Here is an 8,034-nt window from a genome sequence, read left to right on the forward strand (position 1 = left end):
CTTTTCTGATTTCATATCTAAGCTTTATCCAGATGGGGGAATGTTTATCAAATGAGAGTGCCTTAGTGAGAGTCTTACAGGATAGTGGAATGGCAGTTGGCAGAGAGAGGCGTTTATGGCTAATAAAGATAATAGCAAGCATTTTGTGGTGAAAACTTTACTTATGTTTGTTTACACTGTAGTACAAGTACAACTGCGTAGCAGCATTTCTAATTTAGTCTGTGTAGAATTATTGTCATCATTTTAAAAAAGTAGAACAATAAATAGAAGCACATACACATAAATTATATGCACAATAAATAGATGCACACACACGTACCTTATATACACAATAAATAGATGCGCGCACACACACACACACATGTACATTATATGCACAATAAATAGATGCGCACACACACACACACACGTACATTATATGCACAATAAATAGATGCGCACACACACACGTACATTATATGCACAATAAATAGATGCGCGCACACACGTACATTATATGCACAATAAATAGATGTGCGCACACACGTACATTATATGCACAATAAATAGATGCGCACACACACACACACACGTACATTATATGCACAATAGATAGATGCGCACACACACACGTATATTATATGCACAATAAATAGATGCGCGCACACACGTATATTATATGCACAATAAATAGATGTGCACACGCGCACACACGTACAATATATGCACAATAAATAGATGCGCACACACACACACACGTACATTATATGCACAATAAATAGATGCGCACACACAGGTACATTATATGCACAATAAACAGATGCGCGCACACACACGTACATTATATGCACAATAAATAGATGCGCACACACACGTACATTATATGCACAATAAACAGATGCGCGCACACACACGTACATTATATGCACAATAAATAGATGCGCACACACACACACACACATGTACATTATATGCACAATAAATAGATGCGCACACACAAACACACACGTACATTATATGCACAATAAGTAGATGCCCACACACACACACACACACACACACACAAACGTACATTATATGCACAACAAATAGATGCACACACACACGCATACATTATATGCACAAAAAATAGATGCACACACACATGTACATTATATGCACAATAAATAGATGCACACACACACACACACACACACACGTACATTATATGCACAATAAATAGATGCACACACACACATGTACATTATATGCACAATAAATAGATGCACACACACACATGTACATTATATGCACAATAAATAGATGCACACACACACACATGTACATTATATGCACAATAAATATATGCACACACACACACACACACACATGTACATTATATGCACAAAGACACGCACATACATTAATTAGAAAGTAAAAAGAAAAAAGTACCACGAGTATATTTAGCTTTAATAATTCATGCTTTATTGTTAGATAACATCCATCTTGTTGTCATAGAATCTTTTATTCAGACTGACTGATATACTGAGACTGGGACTTATTGATTATCTGTACTTGGAGTACAAAGTCTCAGAGACGGCAGCCAGGAACTTGTCCCATGCAGCATGAGCATGTGGTGTAAAATCAGTTGGGAAATGGATAGCCAGGACCACTAGGATGTTGTGGCAGAGTAGCTGCAAGATATAAAACACAGAGATATATTAGTCCACTGCATATTCATTTTCAATGAATGGACATTGTATATTTTTCTTAACTGTCCCCTAGTAGTGGTTTATATTTTTGCTACCAACATTGCTATACCATTGCTGCCATAAAATATTAATCTAGAATAATTGTACACAGTTAACAGAAGGTACTAAACACTAATTATATGCATTCCACTCTTGAGTCTAATGGCGCTTTTCCACTGCATGGAACCGTACTGGTTCGGCACGCTTTTGTGCTTTTCCACTGCTGGTACCGCATGGTATAGGGTTGGAACGGTTCGGTACGGTACGGTATAGGTTTGCTTTTCCACTGCATGGAACCGAACGGTACGGTACGGTACGGCTCTGAAAAAACAGTACCTACTCGATTGTGGTTCCAACAGGTACCAAACTGGTACCATATCCCACAATCCTTTGCATGCAGTCACTACTAGCCACTGATTGGTCAGAGAATCCCACCCACCCTGTTGTTATCCCACCCACTTAAGTACTACTTTAGTGGAAAAGCAAACCTATACCATACCGTACCGAACCGTTCGGACACTATACTATGCGGTACCAGCAGTGGAAAAGCAAACTGGGCCAAGCAGGGCCGAGTAGAGCCGACCCGGTACGAGCCGGTACTTGCAGTGGAAAAGTGCCATAATAGCATTAAACATAAAAGATACAGTCCAACAAGATTGAAGTACAACGTTTTAGTGCATTAACTATGCAAGGTTATATTGGTGTGACTGGTACAAAATATTAGTCCCTCTCACAAATGGTTTATAACATATGAAGATTATCTTTCAAGTTTATGATAGTAACAATATCTCACATGAAAGTTTCCTGGATCCACCCTCAGAATATGGGCATGCAGGTCACTCAGTTTGCTCAGAGCTTCATCCAGATGGTCCAGATTTTTGCTTGCATGTCCAATGGCTTTAAGAACTTTGCTTCCCTGAGCCCTGACAGCAGCAGATCCATGTTCCACATTTAAATGACTGAAGTATGTTTTCGTTTTTGGGTGGCATTGGAAAAGTCTGCAGGAATTAAATAAAGGTAGTTCAGAGCTTTGAAACATATTACTCTTACATTTTGAAAAATTATATATATATATAAGAGTTTTTAACAATACAACAGCCTATGTCTTTTATAAAATAATTTTTAGGGGAGTAGCCCCAATAAAGCTCTGGATGGAGAGAGGAAGGTTGTCACAGTCATATCAGGCATGCTCAAAAGCTGCTTGTAAGAAGAGACTATTTCTGGTCTAAACGTGAAATAGATCAGAGACAGACTAATGATTGGTAGACATTACACATCGCCATGGATACACCCAACAGCCAATTGATGCAGTAAATTAAACTAGTACAAAAAGACTATGAAGGCTGTCACTTCTGACCTCTTGTTCTAAAAATGCTTATTGCCTGGCTGTCATGCTAATCCAATGACTTCAGTACTTTCTGAGGCAATGTCCTGGAGCAAGTATACAGCTCAGGAGTTAAAAGTTCACTCTGACTTTTTAGTCTGCATACTTGTTCACGGTCAATGGTTTAGAAGGTATTTATTAATATAGAAACAGTTGTGCAACTAGCATTTCAGACGGTCAGTAGTAGAAACAATGGTCACCAGTACAAATAGAGGGTTGAATCTTCCTAGTGGGGACACAGATAGCAGTAAACAGTTGTGCAATTAGCATTTCAGAAGGTCAGTAATAGAAGCAATGGTCACCAGAACAAATAGAGGGGTGAATCTTCCCAATAAGGACACCGACAGCAATAAAAAACAGGGGGTGTAAACTTTCCCCACTTCTATCAAGAGATATACTTTCATTGTTGCTAAAAGCTTCACAATGTGGATTATGTCAGTCAGGCTTGCCATTACTGCTTCAGTAAAGCTCTTGTTACATAAAACTAATTTAGGCTGGCCATACACTATACAATTTTCTTATTCAATTTCCTTTAGATTTACCTTAAACTATGTAGTGCAAGGGCCTGCCTGACCGCATACAAATTGAAAGTGTTTAGGTTTGACCCTATATTACATGGTTTTGGTAAATCTAAAGGAAAGTTGAACAAGAAAATTGTATAGTGTATGGCCAGCCTAAGTGTTGATTTGTTGAACTATGTGCTATCTTCATTTTTTAGTCTCGGTGAAAACATAATTAGAAGTGGAAACACCCAAAGATGACCCTCAACTGCATTGTGGGTGGAACAGAGGCATGAATCATGCCTATGGTCAACCCCAACTTGCAGTTTTGCGATATCTTTGGGTACCTTTTGGGTTTCTAGAACTATGTGAGTTAGAGTTTACTGTTGGAGACCCCAAAAATATATCAAGCCAGTTGACTCAATTCACCAGACTCCATTTACAACTGAACCATTGCTTTTGAGTGGATAGACCATTTAGAGCATTTCTTTAGATGTGTGATTTCCTGTTTACGTAACACTTAAAGTATATGTCCAGCCAGAACATTTTCCCTGTTTTAGATGGAAAGGGGAAGGGTTAGAACTTGTGTCTGTTTTTACTGATAACTAGGGTTCCCGTTGAGAGATATTGACAGCATTTTACCAGGCAGGAGGTGAGGAGAACCCTTGATAGCAGTAAAAACCCAACAGATGTTCTACTCCTTTCCTACCCCAACCAAAAACTAGAAAAAAATTATATTGACTTTAGATAAACTTTAATGAGCAGCAATATGTCCCACTACAATTTACTAACTGCATGAGAAATACCAGGAACAATTTCATTAATTTAAATTGGAATGTGGGGTGATTATTTCTGTTTTATTTTAGTTATCAAAAAGAACAATCTCCTAAAACTAGTTATAAAGAGTTGACTTAAATGCATATGAATATAACATTTTATGTGGCTACTTAAGATAAATCAAAGCTCACCTCTCCATGGCCTCTTCACCAAGGCTGTCAACGTTTGCAGCAACCTTTTCCCAGATGTGGGCAATGTCTTGCTGATCAGAAGCACTGAAAGGCATTTCTGTTTATGTTCTGGATACCTTGTCAGTAGCTTGAATAAAAAATTCTGTCACTGAAATTAGGATCGGAGGGTTTAAATATATATGGGCAGATCTTTTTATATCCTTGCGTGGCCTCCGCCCTTTTTAATACCATCTGCTTATCTAACATTTGTACAAATTATGACTGGCTAAATTAATGATCTCTATGTACAAAACCGATGAAACTTCTTCTTCTTAAGCAGACACCCAGATATAAAAGATTAAATTTCTGCATCACATTGCATCACATATTCTTAACTCATATACAAAAGTGTTTGAATTAGACCTCTAAAAAAAAGTCTTATAGGGGATATACAGTACCTACATTACCGTGTCAATTTCTATATTACATGCACGTTTTCATTCACCTTGCTCCAGCTTGTTTTGCCACTGACACTGAGACTTTACAAGTAAAAGTACCATTCCTCACCACAATGCAAGTTGAATTATGTTGGAAAATATAAGGCTTTTACATGTATTAGTTGGAGAAGCAGTTCCAGTGTGCACATAGATGGATTCTTGCAGCAAACTAGCAAAAAATGCAACTGGGGTATTTGCAAACATTACTTGTCCAGTCATATGTTTTGCCCGCCGCTAATTTTTTAAGTGCAGGGTGATTGACTGTTACAAATACTACCTTGATCCATGACCAGTGCTGTATTTTAGCCTAGGCCAACAAGGCCCAGGCCTAGGGCAGGACTTTGCAGGGGGGGCAGCAAAAAAGCTGCCCCCCCCCTCTACCTGAGACTCTATTGGCCACTGATTGCTAGAGCTGCCTCTCTCACCCCCCCTCTCTCTCATCCCCCTCTCTCTCTCTCATCCCTCTCTCGCTCTCATCCCCCCCTCTCTCTCCATCACCCCCCTCTCATCCCCTTTCTCAACCCACTCTCTCTCACCCCCTCTCTCTCTCATCACCCCTCTCTCTCTCTCTCTCTCATTGCCGCTCTCTCTATCATCCCCTCTCTCTCTCACTCTTTGATCCCCCCTCTCTCTCTCATCCTCCTCTCTTTCATCCCCTCCTCTCTCTCCCCCTCTCTCTCTCTCATCCCCCCTCTCTCTCTCCCTCCCTCACCCAGCCCCCTCTCTCTCTCCCTCACCCTTCTCTCTCTCTCCCATCCCCTCTCACCCCCCCTCCCCCTCTCGTGATCTCTGGGGCTCATGCAATTTTGGAGTCACCTCCGTTAAAAAAGGAGTGGGGCAAATTTACATAGGAGGGGGGCAGGGCGCCCAATTGTAGTCTTGCCTAGGGCAGCACAAAACCAAAATACACCACTGTCCATGACTAAATGCCATGTATCGCTGTAATGTGGAATACCAGATTCTTACTACTGGGATTGACCTGGTCAGGGTAATAGTCAAATGTCCATTGTCTTCAGCACAAAATAAGAACCACACCTTAAGGATATTTCCTTGCACAGGTTAAGGTTTAAGAAGTATAAAGCCCAATTGTTTTGCTTTGAGCAAGGTAGGGAATTCTAAAATTAGATTATTAGCTTTTGCATTTTTGTCCCATTGGGAACATGTCTGTTTGGTTTCCGTTCCACAATATACAACAGGGAATGACAGGAAATTTCTCCAATTTGAGGGGACATCTCCTATTAGACAGCTGTCACCTGAACAGCAAAATGTCTGCTCGTCTGGTTTTCTGGTTTACTTTCTGTTCTGGTAACAATGTTCATCATGACAAAATAAAAAGAATGAAACTCCCCAAAGGGGGATACAGACAACATTACAAATCTGATTCCTCACTCTACAAAATAAATGAGAAACAATTTTCAGATTGAGATGTGCAGTACATTAAGGTCAGAAGGTCCCCCATCATTATTATGGAACACCACATGTGAATGGGTCAAGCCAGATTATAATTATTCATCTTGTACATCTTGCACTAGCTGGAGAGTCAATGTACAGAGATGCCGTTTGCAACAGTTTTGAGAAAAAATAATAATGTCTTATCCGACAGTGTACAAGTAGTTGTAATGTGTCGCTTTGGTTGTGAGTGCATTGGTTAAGCTCTGTTTCTATGACTGCTCTTTGCTAAAACAGCCAGCTTTCAAATAGGTCTAAGGTCATGGAAGGTGGTAATGGATCAGAATATCAGAAACTAACCAGGAATGAAAGTTCAGTATACAACCCACAGAGCAGTGAGGCAAGCTCTATGAAGAAGGTCAGCTTCTAACTGAGCCTCTTTAAATAGACCAGCCATGCAATGGGGAATTGGGGCAGGACATACTAATGAATATTCTTGTGTTTGTGCATTTTTGATCACATGTGGTGGCATGTGGAGCTACAAACATCTGACTAATGCTGCATTATTAATATAACATAATGTACTATACAGAAATGCATTTGTAAAATATTATACTGTACATCTTTGAGCATGAAAGTGACTTTTATCCACAAAACACACACAACAGCTCCTGCATTGATATACAGTAAACACCCCTCCATTGCTGGGGTTATGTTTCGGACCCACTAGCGAAAAGTGAAAATCCGCAAAATAGAAAAACCCTATTAAAATACACTGTAGGCATGTTTTTTTTACTGTCACTGTACTTTTAAAGGCATTTTAAGGTCTTTAAACACACTTTTAAAACAATAGAAACTCATTTAAACACATAAAAGATACTGAGAGACAGAGCAAGAGCTATGGAAAACACAAAAATATTTAATTTTCAATGATTTATATAGTAAAATAACATTACAGAAAAAAACGCAATATACCGGGACCGCAAAAACCGAACCGCGATGGAGCGGGGGTTTACTGTACAGTAATTGAAAATGAAACAAGGATTCTTATGTCAGGGTCAGAACTAGGAGCTGCTTGCTCTGCTAATATGTCAATGTACACTGCGCTTCCTAATCCTCATAGCATGGTATGTGACATGACATTTATGCCTTCATACAGTATTTGTCGCATGAGGAAGTCATTACGAACTTTGTTATTGTATTGCTTTCCATGGTAAATCGCAACACTCTATCCACAGGTGTCTCATGAAAAGCCCTTGAATCCCTGCTGTGGATGCAGGGGTGTTGTAGCCTGAACCTCATCCGCTCCAATACATTTGGGAAAATCTGACTATCAGTAATTTTACTCATGTCTAGATGTTACAGCCAATTCTGAAAGGGTGTTGGCCTAAAGAAAGCAAAAGTACAGTTCCTATTTATCAAACTGACTTTGCTATTATATTTTATACAGCTATGTACCTTGTTTTTGTGGATTAAACATACACATAGGAAGTTGTTGGACCGGATGAGACCAGCAGATTATTACATTCCTAATTTAGCTCAAATTACAGAACTATTTGTTTTACTATCGTTTGACATAATTAACCATTGCAAATCAAACCACCTAAA

General features: G+C 39.4%; 1 pseudogene across 1 annotated transcript; it reads right to left on the reverse strand.

Moving 5' to 3' along the window:
- Window positions 1-1,420: 1,420 nt before the first annotated feature.
- LOC309559267 (hemoglobin subunit alpha-B-like) lies at window positions 1,421-4,822 on the reverse strand (annotated as a pseudogene). The gene is made up of 3 exons (XR_014226194.1): window positions 4,562-4,822; window positions 2,503-2,707; window positions 1,421-1,652 (listed from the first exon to the last, which is right to left on the reverse strand). The product of XR_014226194.1 is annotated as a hemoglobin subunit alpha-B-like (transcript).
- Between the last annotated feature and the right edge of the window lie 3,212 nt (window positions 4,823-8,034).

Source organism: Pelophylax lessonae, assembly GCF_965119305.1.
Source record: "Pelophylax lessonae genome assembly, chromosome: 6".
In the NCBI taxonomy this organism is placed as follows: Eukaryota; Metazoa; Chordata; class Amphibia; order Anura; family Ranidae; genus Pelophylax; species Pelophylax lessonae.